Raw genomic sequence first — 13420 nt, 5'->3', positions numbered from 1 at the left:
AATTTAAGAGTTTTTCTTAGTGTCTTACCCCGAAATGTTCTTTATCGAAACGTAATGGAAGTTGTTAATTTCCTCTAACAACAATAAATTTATATGATGTTCTCGTTCCTCTATTGTCAAAATAATATGGGCCCAATATAGTGGTATTATCCAGGCCGAAAACGTTGACACTAATGCCAGGATTGTTTTCTTCAAATATCTTGATTTGTTTAACCGCAAGTGGAAAATTTAGATTATGGAAGTTGATTGTGATATTGTTTCGCAGTTCTATCACATCTGCTTTTATATCATACTTCATATGATGAACATCTATTTGTGTGACAGCTTTTAGGATATAGAGCTTATATAATTGCCCATTTGAAACAGTATTCATCTGTGTTTTGAATATTTATACACGAATGTTTGTTTTGAATTGTTGGTGGTAAAGGTATATATTTTGAGCCTTTAATAGGTTCATATTTATTTATATTCGCTTCTAGATGTGATATCTCAATGAGTGACCAACCACTATCTCTTTCTTGAAATTCGCTCATTTTTGAAGATAAAATGACACACTGGTATCGTAAAACAGATTAATATCATTTTCCGTAGAAGTTGATTCAAGCAAAATCTTCTTGGTTTGATGGGATTTCAATTCCATCAAACACTCTACTCCTTCTGTAATCAAAATATATTTACAAAACAGGTCGCAATTAAAATTAATGCTTTGATAATGAGTTAGTTTTTCTCTTAAAATTTTACAAAGTTCTTTTTTTATTGTTGCAAAAAAGTGTTGAAAAATCAAATCCTCTTTTACATTATTTTCAAATACAAATGTTTCGATTCGCTTATTGAATACTGATTTAATGTTTTTAACATTAGAAGTGAAGTTCTGTCTGGCCTTTTGTTTGTGTGTATTAGTCCGTATGTGATATGATGACCACAGTTTTTTTGCGATATTAATTGCACAAGCATCACAACAACCGCGTTAGTTGTACGTTGTAAACTTTTATGGATTAACAACATTTGAATGTTATTAAACTTTTGTTTGCATACATTGCAACTCACTTTTTGGCATGATAGTTTCTAATATGTCGTCTTAAACTGCGATCATATTTAAATTCTTTGTCACAATACTCGCACACAAATGAAGGCATACTATATTTTTTATTTTATTTTTTCTAGAGTTTTTATTATGTTTGGTTCCTTTTTTGATGTTTTTATCGGCTCGAGATATAAAGCTTAATAAAAAATTCTGTTTTTTGTTTTTTCTTCTCCGATTTTTGAAGCGCAGGCTAAAGTTCAACTCAACGGGTAGCTAATTTTGGAATAGTAAAACTCAACTAAATGGGAAGTGATCGGTGTTCTGTGTTTTATACTTACGGAAAATTCTGATAATGAATTTAATTAAATGAAATACAGCATGAAGTTTTATTTACATACTAGCAGAGCCGGAATATGTTGTTCTGCCCTAAATTTGGTATATCCGCATATATTTTAATGAGCGTTTTCCGTATAACTCTGCCCTCGCCCCTCTACACTTTTTCCTAATCTTTGTATTCACTCCTCCCTCCATATTTTTCGCTTCATCTATCTCCATCTTCGTCTCATTCTATCTCTTTCTCAATCTCCTTCTCCCGTTTCTCTTCTCTCAAGTTTTTCTCATTCTTCTTCATATCTCCCATAATGTAAAAACGCATCATAGTGTTACCCTGATCCACGTTTTTGCCTATATCTCGAGACCTTAGTCACCAATAGGTATGAAAACTACCCTGTATTAAATCACTCATCAACAACTTTCATCTGATATCCATATTGTATAAACATTGTCTCGGGGTATCCGGGTCCACCTTTTGGCCTATATCTCAAGACCCAAGACACCCAGCGGTATAAAAATTATTTGTAGTAAAGCAAACATATACAGCTTCAATTTGATACCCATAATGTAAAAACGGATCATAGTGTTACCCTGATCCACCTTTTGGCCTATATCTCGAGACACAAGTTACCAAAGGTATGAAAACTACCCTGTACTAAAGCACTCATCAATAGCTTTCATTTGATATCCATATTGTATAAACACATTCTAGGGGTGCCCGGGTCCGTGTTTTGGCATCAAAGTACTCATAATACAATCCTTCCCCGTGGAAAAATACATACATATACCAATTTTCATAATAATCGGTCCAGTAGTTTTTGAGTTCATCGATGACATACATACAAACATTCATTTTTATATACATATGGCTATACCGATTTGGGATTTTAAAATCAACTAACCATCATCTCTCCTTCCTGTATCTTTCCTAAAAATTGCATGGCACTCTTTCTATCCGTTCTCGAGTTATGGAGTGACAATCAAAATGTACACTTCTTTTTATATATATAGATATATACATATAAATATGTTTCAGTGTTGTACGGTTAAGGTTTCTTATCAGTGCGGAAGTTTAACAAAATTCACATGTACAAACATATGTATAAGTATGTAAATACAAACTTATACCCTAATAAAAAGACAAATAAAATGTTCAATAATGGAAATCATGAGCTCAGTATTATGCTACCCTTTAGTTAACAATCTGCCCCTGATCGGGTGCCCGACAGGCCCGTTTTGCAGACGAGAAAAAAAGGGGGCGGTACTAAAAGTGCCCATCGACTCCTTTTTGTAGACGAGAAAAAGGAGGAGGTAGGGGGTGAGATTGGGGAGCAGTCGCTCTATTAGAAATATATGGGACTCTTTAAAATGGCTTGGGTGAAGTCTAGGACTCTTTAGAAATATGAGGGGATATTTAAAAATTTGCGGCCCTTTAAAAATATAGGGCCCCCATTTAACGATCCTCTCCTGAACGGCAAAGCTTTGCTAAAGGTAAAAAGCTCTGAGCTTTTTGTTATACACCACTAAACTTTTCCTTATGCGCCACCTAGCGGAAGATTAGCCAGAACACAAACCGAAAAAACGTATGCGCCAACTAGCGGAATTGTTGAATGATTTTGAGAGGTGGTCAAAATTTTAGGTCAAGATAAATATAGCCCTGATTTCATTCCTTCGGTCAGACTCTCCCAAACTGCCCCGAAAATAATGTACTGTTCCATTCCTATGGCCAGACTGTTGACAGACTGGGCCAAAAGTATAAGTTTTTAGGGTGAGACATGCACCGAATTTTCCATACACAAATGTGGTCCAGAATATATATAAACACACTACTTACGTAGCCGTTCTACGAACAAGCAAGTACGTGGTTAAAAAAGAGCTTTGATATCAAAGAAGAAAAACACCTAAGCCAACAGGTGCCAAACATACAAAATACATATATACATACATATTCATCCCACCACCACATACACCAAACAATTAAAATACAGGTGAGTTTTTCTGTTTTATTGTATATTTAGAAGACCCGGCAGACGTTGTCCTACACTAAATTTGGCCTATCTGCATACATTTTAATAAGCTTTTTCCATCTGACTCTGCCCTCCCCCCTCTTAACTTTTTCCTAATCCTTTTATTCACTCCTCCCTCCGTCTTTTTCACTTCATATATCTCCGTCTTCGTCTGATTCTATATATTTCTCAATCTCCTTTTCCTTCTCTTTTCTCTTCTCTCAATTTCTTCTCATTCTTCTGCATCCCTTATTGCCTGTCTCAGAGGGTGGTATGTATTTTATTCCAGTCCCATTCCCAGTCCCACTCCGAGTCTCAGTCCCAGTCCTAGTCCTTATCCCAGTCCCAGTCCGTCTCTGGATAATATATTACTCTGTACTAAAGCACTCATCAACAGCTTTCATTTGATATCCATATTGTATAAACACTGTCTAGGCATTCACTGGCCCACGTTTTGGCATATGTCTCGAGACCCTAGTCACCAGGCCAGGTCGATTTGTGGGGAGGCAAAAAAAATCGCCCATTGCTCTGTGAAAATCATATTCTGGGGATCAAAATAAGAAACTTTGCCGAAGGAACCATACCTCTAAAACGAATTCTGATGTCCCCCAATTTGGGTCGAACTTTTGGGTAGGGGCAAATTTTGAAAAATCCCACTTTGACCAATTTAGAGTGCTCCAATCGAGTCCAAATGTATGACCGACCCCCACTAACTTTGGAGGCCCGACCCACCGATGCCAGTGGTTCACCCCCTGGAACCCCCCTGGGGGTTCACCACACAAACATTTCAAAAAATCGCCGGTTTTGCACTTTACATGAACATATGTAAATGAAAAAATTTATTTAACTTAGTAATAGAAAAGAAATTAAAAAAATTATTAGAAATTAGCGTTTTTACAACTCTTTTAAAACCAAGGCATCACTGTGATGCACTTGTATGTCGTAAACATAGTTGTGTGGGTTTTTTATTCAACCGTTTTAAAAAATGAAGGTATCACTGTGACATAATTTCAGATCGTAAAATTGCTTGTGTTGTTTTTTTAAGCCACCACAAAACACAGCAGGTAGAATTGAAATTACCATTTCATTCTTATTACCACGTCTCGTAGACCATATATAACGCAACAGTTTTTGTGAATGCATTAAGTCGTTGTGAAGAACTCAAAGTGTGAAGTGCTAATTTCATATAAAAAAATATTTCAAAAAAAAAAAAAAATAAGTGAAGTGACCATTCCAAATCAAAAAGTTTACAATGAATCCACCATCCTCTACACCGCAAGATGAAGCAACTACATCAACGACTATCGAAAACCCAATGAGTCATATACCCAAGCATGATGTTACTGTTTTTGGTGTGTCTACTGATTTAACTGATCTTAATTTACCAACCCATCTGGATATCTTGAGATATTATTTTTACTTAAGCGAACGTGCTAAAACAGAACAAAAAAAGTTTTCCCATATATCATTCACTATTCAAGTACAAGATAAGTTGATTGGAATTTGGGAAAACCTTGGTATGGAAATAATGCTGAAAAAAGTGTATTTAATAAATTGAATAAATTGCTTGACAAGTATCAAGAGCAAATCAAGAGAAGAAACAACACCCAACAATTTAGAGAGTATGTAAAATCTCTGGAAACAATTTATTACTTGTGAAACTCTTCTGGTAAGTTATTGCTCTCACTCATTTATTATAATTGTCAACCATTTTTAATTATTTTATTATTATATATTTTCAGGTGGTGGACGGCTTCCAGAAAATTGAGTTGCAAAATATGCCTCCTGCTCCAGAAAAAAATGGAATTTTCCACCGATTCGAAGTACTTATACGACATGGCCCATGAAATTTCAATTGTCAATCAAGTAATTAAAGATAATTCATATTATGCGCATTCGGAAAATATCTTGTTATCAATGTTGTTTGATGATAGCAAAGAAAAGCGCGACTGTGCCATCAAGAAAATTCTACGCTATCGAACCGATGTTGACGAGCCAATGGAACTTAAAGTTTATAAAAAACTTTAATTGCACAAGTTATACGGAAATGATGAATTTGAATGATATAAATATCGTATTTGAACCACCATTCACGCGAAGTATTCCGTAAGATACATTGAAAGAATATTTAAATCAAGATGATCCACCGTTTAATGATCCAAAAATTCCATCACACATACAAGGAACGGAACGACATCTTCAATTGCTAGCTAGCGTTTCCAAACGGGTTATACCGGAAAATGTAGAGGCTGTTATGGCGACGACATTAGAGGGCCGTGCGAAATCGCTTAGACTTGAAAGTAAAAAAGACTTCAAACAATCATTTTTTTTAGTTTCTTTTATATAACCCACTTAAATTAATTTTTTCATTTACATATGTTCTGACTAAATAAATTTCTTAAGAGAAAAATAGATATTATTATAAATAAATAATAAATATTATTATAAATAAATAAATAAAAATAAAGAAAAAACATAGCCATTTAGCTGATTTTTTCATGTAAAGTGCAAAACCGGCGATTTTTTGAAATGTTTCTATGGTGAACCCCCAGGGGGTTCCAAGGAGTGTGCCACTGGCATCGGTGGGTCGGGCCTCCAAAGTTAGTGGGGGTCGGTCATACATTTGGACTCGATTGGAGCACTCTAAATGGGTCAAAGTGGGATTTTTCAAAATTTGCCCCTACGCAAAAGTTTGACCCAAATTTGGGGACATCAGAATTCGTTTTAGAGGTATGATTCCTTCGGCAAAGTTTGTTATTTCGATCCCTGGAATACGATTTTCACAGAGCAATGAGCGATTTTTAAATCGACCCGCCCTACTAGTCACCCAGGGGTATGAAAATTACCCTCTACTAAAGCACTCATCAACAGCTTTCATTTGCTATCCATATTCTATAAACACATTCTAGGGGTACTTGGGTCCACTTTTCGGCCTATATCTCGAGACCCTGTACTTCGATCGCAACCAAACCTATGTAGTAACCACGGCGTGAGGTTTACGCAACTTGTGTTAAAGCTTGAACAAAATCGACGGACGCATCTCTTCAAACACCGGCGACCAACTAACACACATTTTAGCCTTTCTTTTTATATATATAGATTTTTATTTTTCAGACTTCACTATAATATTAAAACGAAATGCAGATTTGCGTTGCTTTTGAAATTCGGCTTAAGAATTGCATATGGAACAACTAAAGACTCTCCTGAATTAAAAAAAAAATGTTATAGTATATCTAAATCGCGGGCCCCCTCAGAAACCTCCCCCCTCCCCCCACCCTCTCGGCGGGCCTGGTGATGTGCTATACTTGATATCATTCGCTATAATATTTTTTATTGATAAGCACGTTGTTTAATTAAACACCTACCAATTACACGGAAGTATATCCGCACCCCTGAAAATGTGAGCGCCGGTGCGTATACGTAACATTTTATTATTACGTATAAACAAATAAAAAAAATTGCAATAAAATAATATTGCGACTATAAACTGAGATATAACCTATCCTATATTTCAAGTTAGATCAAACTACAAACGGGGTGCAAAACAATTTCAAAATCGGTTCAGTAGTTTATGAGTCCTTTGACGCCAAACATAGTGACACGTGATTTTTATATATTAAGATTGAATAAAATAAGAAAACCAAATAAAAGTTGATTAAGTGATTTCCGCGGATTTTCCAAAAAATATCAGTTCAAATTGTTGTTGTTGTTGTAGCAGTGCTTCGCCCCACCTAACAGCTGCGACCGATCACAAATTGTCATCAATATCCTCTAACGGGAGTCCAAGAAAACTTGCTGTTTCAACAGGGGTGGACCATAATGAAAGGGGTGTTAGAGGCATTGGTTCCACATTACAATTAAAGAGATGGTTGGTGTCATGTGGGGACACATTGCAAGCGGGTCATACATTTTGTATGTCGGGGTTGATTCTGGATAGGTAAGAGTTTAACCTGTTACTGTATCCAGATCGAAGTTGAGCTAGAGTGACTCGCGTTTCCTTGGGGAGTATGCGTTCCTCTTCCGCGAGTTTTGGGTACTGTTCTTTGAGTACTGGATTCACAGGGCAATTCCTGGCATAAAGGTCCGACGCCTGTTTGTGGAGTTCACCAAGGACCTGCTTGTGTTTTTTTGCTTCATACGGCTGAGTTCTCAGGTGCCGTATTTCCCCAAAATGCTTACGTAGATGACTCCTTAAGTCCCTAGGCGGTGTTGGCACATCAATCAGATGTCTGTTGGGATACCTAGGTTTCTAGGTATTCAACAGGAACTGTTTGGTTAGCATCTCATTTCTCTCCCTGATGGGGAATATTCTCGCCTCATTATGTAGATGGTGTTCTGGGGATATAAGAAGACAGCCCGTGGCGATTCTGAGAGCAGTATTTGGGCAGGCCTGTTGCTTCTTCCAGAGTGTAATTTTTAGGCTAGGCGACCATATAGGGGGCGCGTAGCACGCAATCGGCTGGCCAATTGCTTTGTATATGGTAATGAGAGTTTCTTTGTCTTCTCCCCAAGTACTGCCAGCGAGGGATTTGAGGATTTTATTACAGCTCTGAATTTTCGGAACAATTGCGGCTGCGTGCTCACCAAAATGTAGATCCTGATCAAACGTGACACCCAAGATTTTGGGGTGTAGGACAGTCGGTAGCGTAGTGCCATTGACGTGGATGTTCAAACTGGTCGACATTTGGGACGTCCATGTTGTAAATAAGGTCGCGGAGGATTTAGTCGGTGATAATACCAGGTTTCGCGAGGCGAAAAACCTGGAGAGATCAGGGAGGTAGCCCTTTATTCTGTTGCAAAGCTCATCGGTCTTTAATTTAATTTAATCAGTTCAAATTGTGCGCGAGTTATTTGGTGGTTTTGGTTTTTTTGTCTTCCAATACCAATTTCTATTTAAATATCTTCGGCTAGCGCCATCTGGACGGACATAAACAAAACAAAAAGTGGTAATTTAATTATTTTGCAGTGAGTGCTTATTAGGTCTTTCCAAACTAATTAAAATAAATATATGAAGAAGTGTCCAAATTAATAGTTTTAATAATCGTTTCAATGCGCTGCATAGTTTGCCAATTATGTTTTTTTGGCCGCGCCAACATACGGCCTAAATTGCCCATTAGACACTGTTTTTGTTTTACAACAACAGTTACCATTTAGTTCAGAAAACCACCAAAATCACTCCCATCGAGTTTATTTCCATAATCATTATTGTTGAAAACAATTTAAGTTAAAAATAATATCGATTTGCGATCGCATTATTAAAAACGAGTGTAAAGAAAACAAAGGAAAGAAGAAAACAAAGCACGCAGAATTCGCGTATCTACATGCATTGTAGACGGAGTATTGCGCCTCAAGGTACCCAATGGGGTGAAAATTATGGGCTTCGCGGACGATATCGCATTGGTAGACACGGCCAGGACCTAGCCGAAATATGCGCCAAATCTAATGCAAGCATAGCGATGGTTCAATCGTGGCTTACGGAAAATGAACTGCAGCTGGTGGAACAAAAGACAGAGGCTGTACTCATATCAAGTAGGAAGAGGGTGGGGCAGGTCACAATAAGGATCGGCCGCCATGACATCGACACGCTGCCTGCAATAAAATACTTGGGGGTTTTGATAGACAGGAGGTTGTTATTCAAAACCCACTTAGAGTATGCCAATGTAAAGTTAACAAAAACCGTACCAGTATTTTCTAGGATAATGATAAATGCAAGAGGACCAGAGAAACGATGGCGTCAACTTCTGGCTGGCATTGTAAAAAGCCAAATACTTCACGGGGATGCTGTTTGGCATCAGGCCACGGAGTATATATCATTCTTTCGCGGGGTAAAGTCGACCTACCACCTGTGTGCGCTACGCATCTGTAGCGCCTTTAAAACTGTCTCTGACGACGCAGCACTAATCATCGTAGGAATGTGTCCTATAGACATATTAGGAAAAGAAGCAGCGACGTTTTATCAGGATCAAAACTCACGTGATGGAGCACAAGAGCTAAGCGTGCAGAACTGGCAGCTCAGGTGGAATGCCTCAACAAACGGGCGCTGGACAAACCGATGTATGCCAGATATTAATATATGGATATCTAGAAAGCACGGCGAGGTAGATTTCTACCTCACACAGTTTCTGAGTGGTCACGGATGCTTTAAGAAATATTTGCACCGATTCAATCATGTGCCTAACAACATATACGGTCCCTGTGGCGGCGATACAATAGAAGATGTTTACCAAGTATTTTCCGAGTGTCCTAGGTTCTATAACTCGGGATGCAAACTACTCAGAATTTTTGGAGAGGATTACGCTCCTGAGACAATTGTTGGATGCATGCTACAGAGCAAGGTAAAATGGTCCGCGGCATGCGATGTAATAGTGGAAATAATGAAGTGCTTACGAAGTCTGGAAAGGCTCCGGCGCAGCAGCGAACATTGAACAGTCGAGTTTTGTTGGCGGAGAAAAAACTGCAAAGGTGGAGGGGATCGAGCTGAGCACGTATTGGATGCAAGGCCTCCGTACAATTAGTTGCGTCAGAATGATAAAATAAGAAAGTCCGAAATATATGCAGGTTATGTAATAGTAAACCGGGCGACGGATTGAAGACACGGCCTCTTCAACCGCGCAGCAGTCAACATACACGTAACGACAAACCTACAGATTGGAGACAAGGCCTCTCCAACTGTAAAAACAACGATTAGGAGTGTAAAGGTATCACATGTAATCGGGGTTTATACACGGATTGGAGACAAGGCCTCTCCAACCGGTGGAAGTACGAGAAAAGCCGTGGTTACGTATTGTGGGGAAGAAAAACTATTAAAATTTAATGAAAATATATATATATATATATATATATTTAGATATATACAGCTATAAAAAAAACCTACAATACAAGTAGTCCAACGCACAAACATGCCAAAAGCACTGTATGCACAGTGTTTAAGGTATGCTTGGAAATATTCGTAGAAGTGGTATGTGTAAAGCACATAGAGATAGTAAGCAAGGCGTGTCAGTGCCAGCTTTAACTATACAGCGGGACTATCAAAGTACAGCAACGTGAACCCGTCAGACGTAGAGCTTAGTGCTCAACCTACCTCCCGACGGAATACTTGACGGTAGTAGCGGGGGGTAAATGGTACTCAGGCGGTAGGAGGTTTAGTGCGATGCTTTCTCCTCGGAAAAAAATAACATGCATTATAGTGGTGGGTGGTGAGCAACGTCGATGTAGGAGTGCAAATCCCGAAATTAGTACTGCGAATCCCGATACCCTAAAGGGGAAAGTTAAAAAATATATTTTTACCGATATTTATTTTAAATAAAGTGTGATTTGTGATCTTTTTTGAAATAATAAATAAATATTTGTACCTAAATTTCGAGTTTTTTCATTTTTCTGCTCACTTATTTAGTTGTATTATACTAATATTTCTAGATTTTGATGAGTTATTTCGGGATTTGGGTTAGTATTCTTACTGAAATTTATACACAGTGCTATTTGAAATTTTTAGCGGCAAAAAGTTTACGATACCTGTAGGCTACTTAAGTTTTAAATTTTGGATTATAAAAGTAATTCAGCACTACGTGCATTTTTCGGATCCTCTTCAAGGGCTTCTAATATTGCTGGCTGAAGTTCAATGTAAGTGGATACCGTTTCATGACATTGGCCCATTTTGTTGGGCAGACGCTTTGCAATTTTTGTCTTCGACTTCCTTTTTATACCGAGCTGTACTTATACACAGGGTATTATCATTTTGATTTGTTAAAGGTGGGTTGCACAGGTATAAAGGAATCGAGATAGATATAGACTTCCATATATCAAAATTGTCAGTATCGAAAAAAATTTGATTGAGCCATGTCCGTCCGTCCTTCCGTCTGACCGTTAACACGATAACTTGAGTAGGTATTGAGATATCTTCACCAAATTTGGAACACAAGCTTATCTGGAGCCAGAATATATTGGTATTGAAAATGAGCGAAATCGGATGATAACTACGCCCACTTTTTATATATATAACATTTTGGAAAACACAAAAAACCTGATTATTTAGTAAATAATACACCTAGAATGTTGAAATTTGACGTGTGGATTGATAATGAGACTCTTGATAAAAATTTGAAAAAAATTTTTAAATGGGCGTGGCACTGCCCACTTGTGGTAAAATCAATTTTACAAATATTATTAATCGTAATCAAAATTCGTTAAACCTATCATAACAAAATTCGGCAGAGGGGTTTCCTTTACTATAAGGAATGCTTTGAAGAAAAATTAACGAAATAGGTTAAGGACCACGCGCACTTGTATATAAAAGATTTTTAAAAGGGTCGTGGACGAATAAAATAAGCTATATCTTTGCAAAAAGAGCTTTATATCAATGGTATTTCATTTCCCAAGTGGACTTATAACAATAAATAGGAAAAACTTCAAATTTTAAAAAATGGTCCTGGCACCTCCCTTTTATGACTAAACAATTTTCTATGTTTCCGGAGCCATAACTCGAAGAAAAATTAGTTCAGAATAGAACCATATGTATATGTATTATTACGCAGCCTTGTAACACTATTAAGCACACAAAACAAACAACAACAGCATTTCAAATGTACAGCTGGGTATGTAATGTTTGGTTTCACCCGAACTTAGACTTCCTTACTTGTTGCATAATCGAAATTTTTTTCTGGAGAACGTTTTGCCTTTTTGGCCATCAGTAAAAATCAAAATAAATTCACCCTTCCGACATTATGTTACAATCAAATATACGACATAAATTAATGAAGCAAGGCTAGCCACAAACCCCTCTTTACGAGAGCAGTATACGAGAGTCCTTAAGGAATATGATCAGTTAAGTCATATGTCTGAAATCCGACCAAGCACGTCCGAAAATCAGTCCCAGTCCTACTTCCTACCCCATCATTCGGTAAGCAAGATTGAAAGCGCTTCTACGAAGGTGAGAGTTGTGTTTAATGGTTCGTGTTCCTCGGACAATGTTGTGAGTTTGAACGACACCATCCTTAAAACCGATCTTACGATCTCGATTCTTAGATGGAGACTGTTTAAATTCGTCTTCAGTAGAGACATCGAGAAGATGTATCGCCAAATATTTGTCCATCATCAGCAGAGGAAATTTCAAAGGATTCTTTTTCGTGAGTCCACAGTTGAACCCATTCGTCAATTCTAATTAAATACGGTCACTTTCAGCGTAAACTGCGCTCCCCACAATAAGAACATTACTTCAATTGGCGGACGATGTTCAAGACACATCCGGTCGCCTCCATTATTTTAATGCGACATATGTACGTCGACGACGTACTTGCAGGTGGGCATGTCTTAGAATCCACCATCAAAGCACAGGATGAAATTTCCGGGGCTTTAAGTTCGGAACGTTTCCCACTTAGAAAGTGGACTGCCAATTGCAAGCAAGCTTTGCGCGACATTCCTGTTGCCCACTCGCTTAACGAAAATTTTTTGGATTTCGAAAATGAAAGCAGCGTTAAAGCCCTTGGCATCCGGTGGAATGCTTGTTCAGACCTGTTCTATTTCACCGCTACAGACGTCGGTCAATGCCAAGAAGTGACAAAATGCAATATTCTGTCGGCCATCGCGAACTATTCGACCCTCTTGGATGGCTGGCTCCAATAATTATAGTAGCGAAAATGTTGATGCAAAATGTCTTGTTAGAGGGAATAGGTTGGGATGAACAAGTGTCTTCGACCACATTAGAGTGTTGGCATAAATTCTCAACCGGGTATTCCGCAATTGACAACATCCGTATACCACGATGAGTTAAATTCTCTCCATCCTACAAAATGGAACTCCACGGGTTTTTTGACGCCTCTGAAAAGGCCTACGCGGCAGCCATTTTTATGCGCGCGGAAGAAGGCGAGGAGGTCCACATAAATCTGCTGTTAGCCAAGACTCGAGTAGCTCCAGTGAAAACGATATCTCTTCCGAGCTTGGAATTGTGTGGAGCATTAATCTTGGCCGAAATGATGGAATCAGTCGTCACTAACCTCGATCTTCGATCCCTGCAGGTTTATCTCTGGACTGACTCCACTATCGTGCTCGCTTGGCTGAGAAA

Source organism: Eurosta solidaginis, chromosome X, assembly GCF_040869045.1.
Source record: "Eurosta solidaginis isolate ZX-2024a chromosome X, ASM4086904v1, whole genome shotgun sequence".
Classification (NCBI taxonomy): domain Eukaryota; kingdom Metazoa; phylum Arthropoda; class Insecta; order Diptera; family Tephritidae; genus Eurosta; species Eurosta solidaginis.
This window is presented reverse-complemented; position numbering follows the sequence as displayed.